The 9,258-nt window shown below is 41.4% G+C and overlaps 1 non-coding gene across 1 annotated transcript; it reads right to left on the bottom strand.

Moving 5' to 3' along the window:
• Positions 1-1,166: 1,166 nt before the first annotated feature.
• LOC126588097 (small nucleolar RNA R71) lies at positions 1,167-1,271 on the bottom strand. The gene has a single exon (XR_007611325.1). It is a non-coding gene; the product is annotated as a small nucleolar RNA R71 (small nucleolar RNA).
• Between the last annotated feature and the right edge of the window lie 7,987 nt (positions 1,272-9,258).

The following is a 9,258-nucleotide window of genomic DNA, read 5'->3' on the forward strand; positions in this document are numbered from 1 at the left end:
GATCCGAACGTCTGGACGGGTTGCATGTTAGATATACGTTCTATGTTGGAGGTTCCAAGTAGAATATGAATTAGGAAAATCTAACCTTCAAAGTGGCATGTGTAGATCATAAGTAATTGGTAAAAATTCATAGGATTGCTAGGTGATGATGGAACCCTAGTGCTTTCTTAATTTGATTTTCTCAAATCTGTTTTCTTCTCTCTAATCCTAATATTGCAGATTGTTTATTTTAATTCATTAAATTCGTTTTTACTTTAAGTAGATTATAAAATCAATCATCTAAATTTCTACATTACAATCATTAATTGAAATCTGGTTTGTTTTGAATTATTTAATAATCCCTGTGGAGAATGACCTTGCGAAATCCGTTTATATTACAATAACCTTGTGATTCTTGCAAGTAAAATAGGAGGATTTTATCGCATTCACATGAGTAGTAAAAATCCTATCAAGAAAATGGCGCCGTTGCCGGGGATTATTTAAAATAATCCCTACGAATCAGATTTTCAATTAGTTATTGCTGTTTATACATATATAAAAAACTAAAAAAATATTTAATTTTCGTTTTCATTTATTTTTACAGATTACAACAGTACAGATTCAGAAATCTGTGCATGGTTAGCACCCGTTCAACAGTGCAGAAATTGATTCCACTTGATCCAGAATTTGAGCAGCATTTAAGGAGGATACGCAGAGAGCAAAATTTGCAGCGGGTTCGTCCTTTGCAGGAGACGTTTCTGGAATCAATCTTTTCTGGGGACCTGCACAACAAAGAAATAATGGCGTTTGTAATTCCAGAGGCAGGTCTGCCCCTGGGTGATTCACTGACTGCCCATTCCACAAATATACCCAGTTGCATTACATATCCGGCAGTAGAGGAAGGGACTGCATTTGAAATAAAACAGCACATGTTGAATATTCTACCTACGTTTCATGGGTTGTCATCTGATGATCCTAACATGCACATTGCAGAATTTTTAATGGGATGCAAAAACATTTTGGTGAGGGGATTTTCAGCTGAATCTATTAAGCTGCGGTTATTTCCATACACCCTAAAGGATCAGGCACGGAGATGGCTCCTCACACTCCCATCTGGAAGCATTACAACTTGGGCCCAACTCAGTGAAAAATTTTTAAACAAGTATTATCCGGCTTCTAAGACCCTTGACATGAGAACTCAGATTTTATCGTTCGCCCAAAAACCAAATGAAGAGTTTCATAAGGCATGGGAGCGGTTCAAAGAGTTGATTAGAAAATGTCCACATTCGGGTATTAACACTACTGATCAAATGCACATATTTTTCAGAGGGTTGAATATGACTACAAAAACTCTTGTCAACGCTTCATGCGGAGGTACGTACAAAGACAAAAATGCACAAGAGGCTTGTTTGTTATTTGAAAAAATGGCAGAAGATACTCAACAGTGGGCAGTTGAGCAGCCACAATCTAGGTCTGCTTTTGAGATGCCAAATGGTTCTCCATATGTTACAGCACAAATTGAAAAAATGGAGAAAAGGCTAGAAGCAAAATTTGACATGTTATTACAGAGAATGCCAGGTTCACAGGTTGCTGTACAGCAGCCTTTACAAGCTGCCTGCAGCATTTGCAGCTTGACAAATCATGATTTTTTGAGCTGTCCACATAAAGATGCTTATCCAGAATTTACAGCAGAGCAGGTTAATTCATTTAACAATTTCCAGCGTCCTCGATATGACCCGTATTCTAATTTCTACAACCCAGGATGGAGAGATCATCCTAATCTAAGGTGGGACAAGGAACAGCACACTAGGCCTCAATTTCAACACCAGGTACAGCAACCTGCTGCAACTAAGGCTGCTTGGGAAGTTGCAATTGAAAAATTGGCAAATACTACCACTCAAGAAATTCAAAATCTACATGCAGCAATGAAAAACATAGAAAAACAAATGGGGCAGATTGCTTTACAGGTTTCAGAAAGAGCTCCGGGTACATTTCCTAGTCAAACAGTACCTAATCCAAGAGGACGAGAAGAATGCAATGCTATACGGACCCTACGGTCTGGCAAAAGTTACAACAACAGACATGAAAATTCTGTTGGGACCCTACGGGCAGCAGAACTACCCCAAACTAAATCTGTAATTTTTGCAGATTCTGAAATTTCTGCAGATTCTGGGCAGTCCCAAGACAGATCCGAAAATACTGCAGAAGCTTCCACAAAAACTGCAGAGCGTGTTTACGAGCCCCCTATGCCATATCCAGAAAGGTTGAGACCTAAAGCTAAAGATCAACAGTTAACAGATTTTATGAAAACGTTGGCTAAAGTTCAAATTAATCTGCCGTTAATTGATGCCATCAAGAACATTCCGTCTTATGCCAAGTTTTTGAAGGATGTTTGCACAAAGAAAAAGAAGCTTGTTGATTTTGAGAAAGTGATTCTTACAGAACAATGCAGTGCGGTCTTATTACATAAATTGCCTCCAAAGAAAAAAGATCCAGGGAGTTTTACTATCTCTTGCACCATTGGAAATTGTGATTTTAGTAGTGCTTTAATTGATTTAGGTGCTAGTGTAAACTTAATGCCATATTCTGTTTTCAAACGTTTAGGTGAAGGGGAGCTGAAGCCAACCTCCAGTATTATTCAATTGGCTGACCGTTCAATTACCCACCCTAGAGGAGTCATTGAAGATGTTATTGTGAAGGTTGACAATTTATATTTACCGGCTGATTTTATGGTGTTGGACATGGATGAGGATTTGACAACGCCCATTATTTTGGGCCGCCCATTTCTGGCAACAGCCCGGACTCTTATTGACGTTGAAGCCGGAACATTAACATTCCGGGTTGAAGATCAAACTGTTGTTTTCAAGTTGTTTGAAGCAAGCATACATTCAGGTGACAAGCAAGAATGCATGCGTGTTGATGCACTGGATGGTTTACCAAGTGCCAAGTTTATGAACAGATCATCAACTGACCATCTGTCCATAAAGCCCCCGAATTTAACTCGTGATTGTTCAAGTCCTAAACCACAGCAGCAAAGGGTGATACATGAAGACCAGCCAATTGACACTATGAAAAAACATGAAAATTTGCCATGCAGCCCAAATTTTAAGAAAATACAGCCTGGTAAAAAAGTGTGGTTATTAAGTTCAGATTTCAAGTCATATCCAGGGAAACAAGAGTCTCGATGGAAAGGCCCTTTTCTGGTTACAAAAGTTTTTCAAAATGGTAATGTGGACATTAAGGCTAAGGGCACAGATTTCTCATTGAAGGTGACCAAACATCAACTAAAACCATGCATAGAGAAATTTGATGTAGGCGAGTCTTTGACTCTGAAGGCACCAGTGATCTAGCCACCGGACTTCCGCAACGTCTAGCTACGGACTTAAAATAAAGCGCTTATTGGGAGGCAACCCAATTTTTCTAAACTCTTTCTTAATTTTAATTTTCGTTTGATTTTCTCTTTAATATAAAAAAAAATAAAAAATAAAACATACATAAAAAAAAAAAAAACAAATAAAAAAAAAACAAAATTTGAAAAAAATGGAAGATTGCATATTGATTTTATTTACCCAGTTTATTTGAATTTATTTTAATTTTTTGACGCATATTGGTTAATTGCAGGTTGCGAACGTTGAAAATAAAGCGCGTCCTATGCTGGAATCCTGCACCCAGCAGCAAGTCTAACGTTCACATCAACCACATCTACACTATGCTGGAAATTTAAAGCAGTCCACATAAAAAGCCATTCACAGATGCAAGTTTGGGGGGATTGTTGCAGATCCAGCACATAAACAGAATTTAGAGCAGTTAATTTCTGCAGCTCAGTTTTGCAATGCATGGAGGAAGCACAATTAAATCACAGATCCATACACCACAGAACTGAGTACAGATATTATTACCAGATCTACAACAACTACACTTGCAGGGATTCGAATTTTACCTCCCAGATGCATCGATCTGGGTCATGCGGCCTGTGCTGTTTTCCTCCGTTGCTCTTGTGTGTTTACTTCTGTGTCCTTGGCTCTATCATGGATCCGTATACCCCTACATAAAGACCAACAATATGAGTACATACAGGTTACATATGGCATTCAAATGAACTGTTGTTGAACTTGTAAATGTTGAGCTTAGCAAAAGCAGACGAACGAGATCTGTACCTATATGACATACAGAGGCCGCGACAGTTGCTGTTGATTTTGCTTTCTGGGACTATTAGACCGGCAGCTTAAGCTTGTTTTCTCACGGGTGTATGCTGGATTTGAGTGTTATTTTTCAGTCACAGTAGGGGTTATTTTTCAAGTATCAGATCATAGTCCATCAATAAAAAGGGTTACGGGTTTTACCTCAACATTTGCAGATCCTTGGTTGAGCTGAGCTGCTGACTCCGGGGGTGTTCTTGTGTTGTTGTCTCGGATTTGAAACCATTAGGGCTCTCCACACTGATAAAACCACATGCAGGTGTTAGTGTTTGTTCCAGATCTCTCCAACAAATAAATTGGACACTGCAACCACAAGATTGGAGGATGATTTTACCTTTGGGTTTCCGTTTTTCCGATTTTCCATCACGGCGGGGTACTCACGGAGGTGCGTTGTTGTTGGGTTATGGAAGGCTACGGATGCATCAATCTGTGAGGAAACTGAGACATACATAGAACAATCAAATGCATCAGTCACAAACATTTTCATTTTACTCTTGGTGATGAAGTCAGCAGAAATGGAGCTACATCTTTACATTTGAACGAACAAAAGGAGAAATGGCATGGCTTCGTTTTTACCTGCAAAGGGAGGATTTTTGGACGAACTGTTTTAGATCTGCTCGTTTGGGTCTCAGTGTTGTGGACCAGAGCACTATTATAGAGGAATCAGACATGCCTGTGTCGCTCCACCATGGATGGGATCCGAGAGAAATGCGAAAAAGAAACTAAATGGAAGGGAGAAGGTTTTTGCATTTTTTTTTTTTTTTTTTTTGGAGTAATGAAGGAGAGAGAGCAGAGATATGGGGAAATGAGAGAAGAAAATAGAGAGATAAAAAACATTTTCAGATTTTCTAGAGAGAAAAAGATGGGCACATGGGGTTGATCCTAACCCTTGATTTGGAATCCTATGAACCTATCTTTCCTGATGCATGACACACGGGACACGGTGTGAATTTAAGAGGGGAGAGAGCCGTTGGGCTCTGTGTTTGATGACTGACAGAAGACTGATGCCAGCTGCATGCCATTCAAAGCAGGGAATCCAATGTGTGTTTTCAAATGACAAATGCAGCTGCTACATCTGTTTCTATAGCAGCTTTTGCGCAAGTTGACACAAGTTTGACGCTGTCCGTGTTGGTCAGCGCGTCTTCACACAGTCCCAGGTCTGGGTCCTGAGTTCGAATCCAGGTGCTTCTTTTCTATTTGTTCTTTTATTTGTTTATTTTAATTTCTTTGTTTCTTTTCTGTTTTCCTTTGTCTTTTAGTTTATTTAGTCGTTTTTGTTTTATCTTTTCCAGTTTTGTTTTTTTTGTTGTTTCTTTTTTTATTATTTTTTGTTTTGTTTTTTTTAGTTTTTATTTTAGTTTCCACACCTTGAGGACAAAGTGTAATATAAGTTTGGGGGTGGGAAAATGAATTTTGATTAAAGGTTCTTGCAGGGTTGGTGGGGACAGTTTGCTATCTGCTTCTTTCTTGAAGTGATTGAATCGTGCCTTCATTTCTCCAGGCCGAAGAAGAAGTTTGATCCGTTTATCAGCCTCCTCAAACATGGTCTCAACATCTTGATTGACTAGCCGTTTTCCTTGAACTAGCTCTGTCATAATAGTTGGAGATGGTCGTTCATCATCGTTGGCAATTGTTTCCTTGAACTAGCTTCTTGGGCTGACCGTCGGCGCGCCATGCAGTCTATTCTTTGGTGCCTACGTTTCTGGGACTTGGACAATGCGGTGTACACACCTTTCGAAGAGTGATATGTATACCAACGTTGGTCCTGAGGTTCGGGAGGTTTGAAAGTCTTTTGGCTCTTCGATGATTCCGAACTGCTAGAATTGCGGACGTAATAATCTTCGTCATAAAACGGGGCATCAAAATCTAGGCACCGTCTGACTGGAGGTGTTTCTTCCACCTGCACCTTAGGGCCGAGCTTATAAAAAACCCCGTGACGTTGGCCTACGTCGAGCACCTTCCGCTGTGTTGCGGCTGTGGGTTGCTTTATCATTACCGGAGGTGATTCGTCCTTCGGCTCGGCGTTAATATTTGCTTTACATTTCTTGCATAGAACCTCCAACCCTCTTTCTTCATTCGTGCTGTATTCTGTCATGGGCTTAACAACAGCAGGGCCTGTGAGAACTGTAGGTGGTTTGTTTGAATGGAAATCAATATTGAAATGTTGCCAAGAATTCAGATTCAGCACGCATGGTATTGGAATGTCCTCGGCTTTCTCTTTTCCTTTGTCCCTTGGTAGGCGAGTGTCTACCATACTTATTGTCGCCGTGGGAAATGGGTCGGTGTCAACGCTCATTTTCTTCTCCGGAAATCTGAGTTTGCCATTATCGATCCAGCTTTGGATGTTGTCTCAAAACATGACGCAGTTATTCGTTGTATGTTTGCTCGAATTATGGTATTTGCAATAGATCTTTCCTTTAAGCTCTTCGGCCTTGGGAATGTTATGCCCAGGCCGAAGTTTGATAATCCTTGCTGATAACAATTGATCAAAAATTGCATCGGCCTTTGTAATATCGAAAGTATAAACTTTTGATGTTTTCATTGTTTCTTCAGTAGCCGAGCAGGTTTTGACTTCCTTAGAATCAATTTGGGTCAGCGCTTTGCACACATATGGTTTGTCTATCACTATCTCAGCTGCATCTACGCTAACACATTCACCTTCGGTTGATGCGTAGCTGACTGTGGGATTTTTGTAGATTGTCCCCCGAGCTGGCGCCTTCGAAATCTTTTCTTCACGGAGCAAGTAATCATATTGCTCGACGTGCTGGGCTAGTTCATACATATCCCGAAAGTTTGCCCCCAAAAATTTCTTTTTATATTCTACGTCGAGTCCGTTCAGAGCAAGTCTGACGAATTCGACTTCAGGGAGAGGTACCTTGCACCAATTCCTGGCCGATTTAAATCTGGTAAGATAATCCATTGGTGACTCGTCGGACGCTTGAGCCATCCTTGCTAACGAGGACACTGACATCTCCATTCCTGGCCGATAGAATTGTTCATGAAATTTCTCGACCAACTCCTCCCAGCTCTGGACAGAATTCGGTGGGAGGTTGATATACCAAGCGAACGTTGAACCAGTCATTGAAAAGTTGAAAAGTCGCAGCTTGTGAAAGTCGCTATTGACGTCTCCGCATTGCGCGGTGAACCTAGCCATATGTTCCAACGAGGATAAGGATGATTCTCCGGCGAAAAGGCTAAAATCTGGGATTTTGAAACCTCTAGGGTATTCGAATTGTTCCACATAAGCGGGGTAGGGATGTATAAACTTAGGGAACTTCGGCCCTTTCTTCATGGCCGAATCGATCATCCGCTGAACCTCGGTCATATCTACAGGTATTGCTTCCACTCTCTGGTTGGACCCGTCTGACTTACTATTTGATCATCCTTTTTTTTCCAAGTCGATTGGTTTGAGCCGAGCAGGGATTGACTCGGCCGATGCACTTAGTAACAGATTATTCCTCGGTGGTAAGTGCTGGGCAAGATCGAAAGACCTACCGTCGCTGACCTTACTAATCAGTATTTCGAGTAATCTAGTTTGTGCTTCACTGGTATGGTGTATCACGTCATGAAGTTTATCGATTCCTCGACTAAACGTCTGTTCAACCGTCCGAGATTGCTCGTCAAGTCGTTTCCGTAGAAACGATCTTGTTGGTGGATCAGATCCTTCGCCACCATCCTCGTCACAATCCTCTATTATCCCTTCAGTGAGAACGTAAGTATTCCTGTTAGGGATCTCAAGGCTATGAAACTGACTGCCGAGATTAACTTCCCTTTCTTGACGGGTCGCGCTCGTGGACTCAGGTGTTAACGCTGATGGGATTCTGCGCCTGTGGCATATTTTGTACTGTGTTCTGAATTGGCAAATCGACTGTTGATTTTCCCATAGCTGTTTTCTTTTTTACCGATCGCGTTTCAATTGGCATGAACTTCGTAGTTTAGCACTGGGTCCCACCGGGCGTGCCAACATGTTGACCCTAAAAACTACCAAGCCTACGTGGCGCACAGGCCGAGTAATCTATAAGCTAACTACGTCCTTCGGTGAATGCGGGGCGTGCCAACTCGTCGGCTGAGCTCGGCCGAGGAGTAAATTTTGTTGATGTTGCGTTGGATGCGCGGCTGACTTCTGCGTCTTGCGATTACGACTGAGAAAAGAACACGTCTCAGCCTCTTGGGCTCTCGAACCTGAAGACAAGGTTACTATTCTTACGAAGTTCAATATCAAATTCGGCTTTCAATGTGCCGAATGTATTACCTGTAACACCTCACTTTGCCGAGAAGGCTGATGAGATGACCTCGACCAATAAGGATTCAGAAATCCTTCTCGACCGAGACTTGGATAGGTAATCAACCGTCCTCACCGCAGTGCTGTTGATGCCAACGGAAGATGCTGCGAGACCGGCTGATTCTACGGTGACAGAGCTATCTATGCCGACTTAAGATATCACCGGTTGCTTTCATAGTGTTGTTGATGCCAACGGAAGATGTGTCAGCGAAAAGAGAAAATAAAAAATCTCAAAGTTGTTGAGAGAGTTTGCGCAGGGCAATTTTGTGTGTTGAATTGGAGGGCGCTTAAATGATGCACAGCCTCTTCTATTTATAGCAACGGATCCCCTAAGGTCGAGTTAAAACCCTATTCGGACTAGGACTTCTTCTCCTGGTCAAACACTGACTCGACCAATCCTACTTTCATTATGACTGTGAACCTAGTCCTTTATTGATCCGGATTCGCTTTCGGGTTATTAATCCTACCGAAACTCCTTATTGCACCAGGATTCGACTTGTCCTACGTCATGACCTAGCCGACCTAGGTTTGGAGGCCCACGTACTGAACGATTCATAGCACCCTTGTCGCAAGGCCTTCCGGGCCGAGAATGATTCTATACTCGGCCCAAACTATTATTTTGGGCCTAAACACAAACACAAATATATATACAAAAATATTCAACAAGAAAATATGCAAAAGATCTGCAGGTCTTGATAATAATTGAATTGATTATTTGGACTTCGGGCCAAAAAGTAAATTGTGGGTGAAAAAAATTATAAAACCCATATGGCCTAAAAAAAGAGGCATTTAAACTCC

The sequence above is a fragment of the Malus sylvestris genome, chromosome 10 (assembly GCF_916048215.2).
Source record: "Malus sylvestris chromosome 10, drMalSylv7.2, whole genome shotgun sequence".
Classification (NCBI taxonomy): Eukaryota; Viridiplantae; Streptophyta; class Magnoliopsida; order Rosales; family Rosaceae; genus Malus; species Malus sylvestris.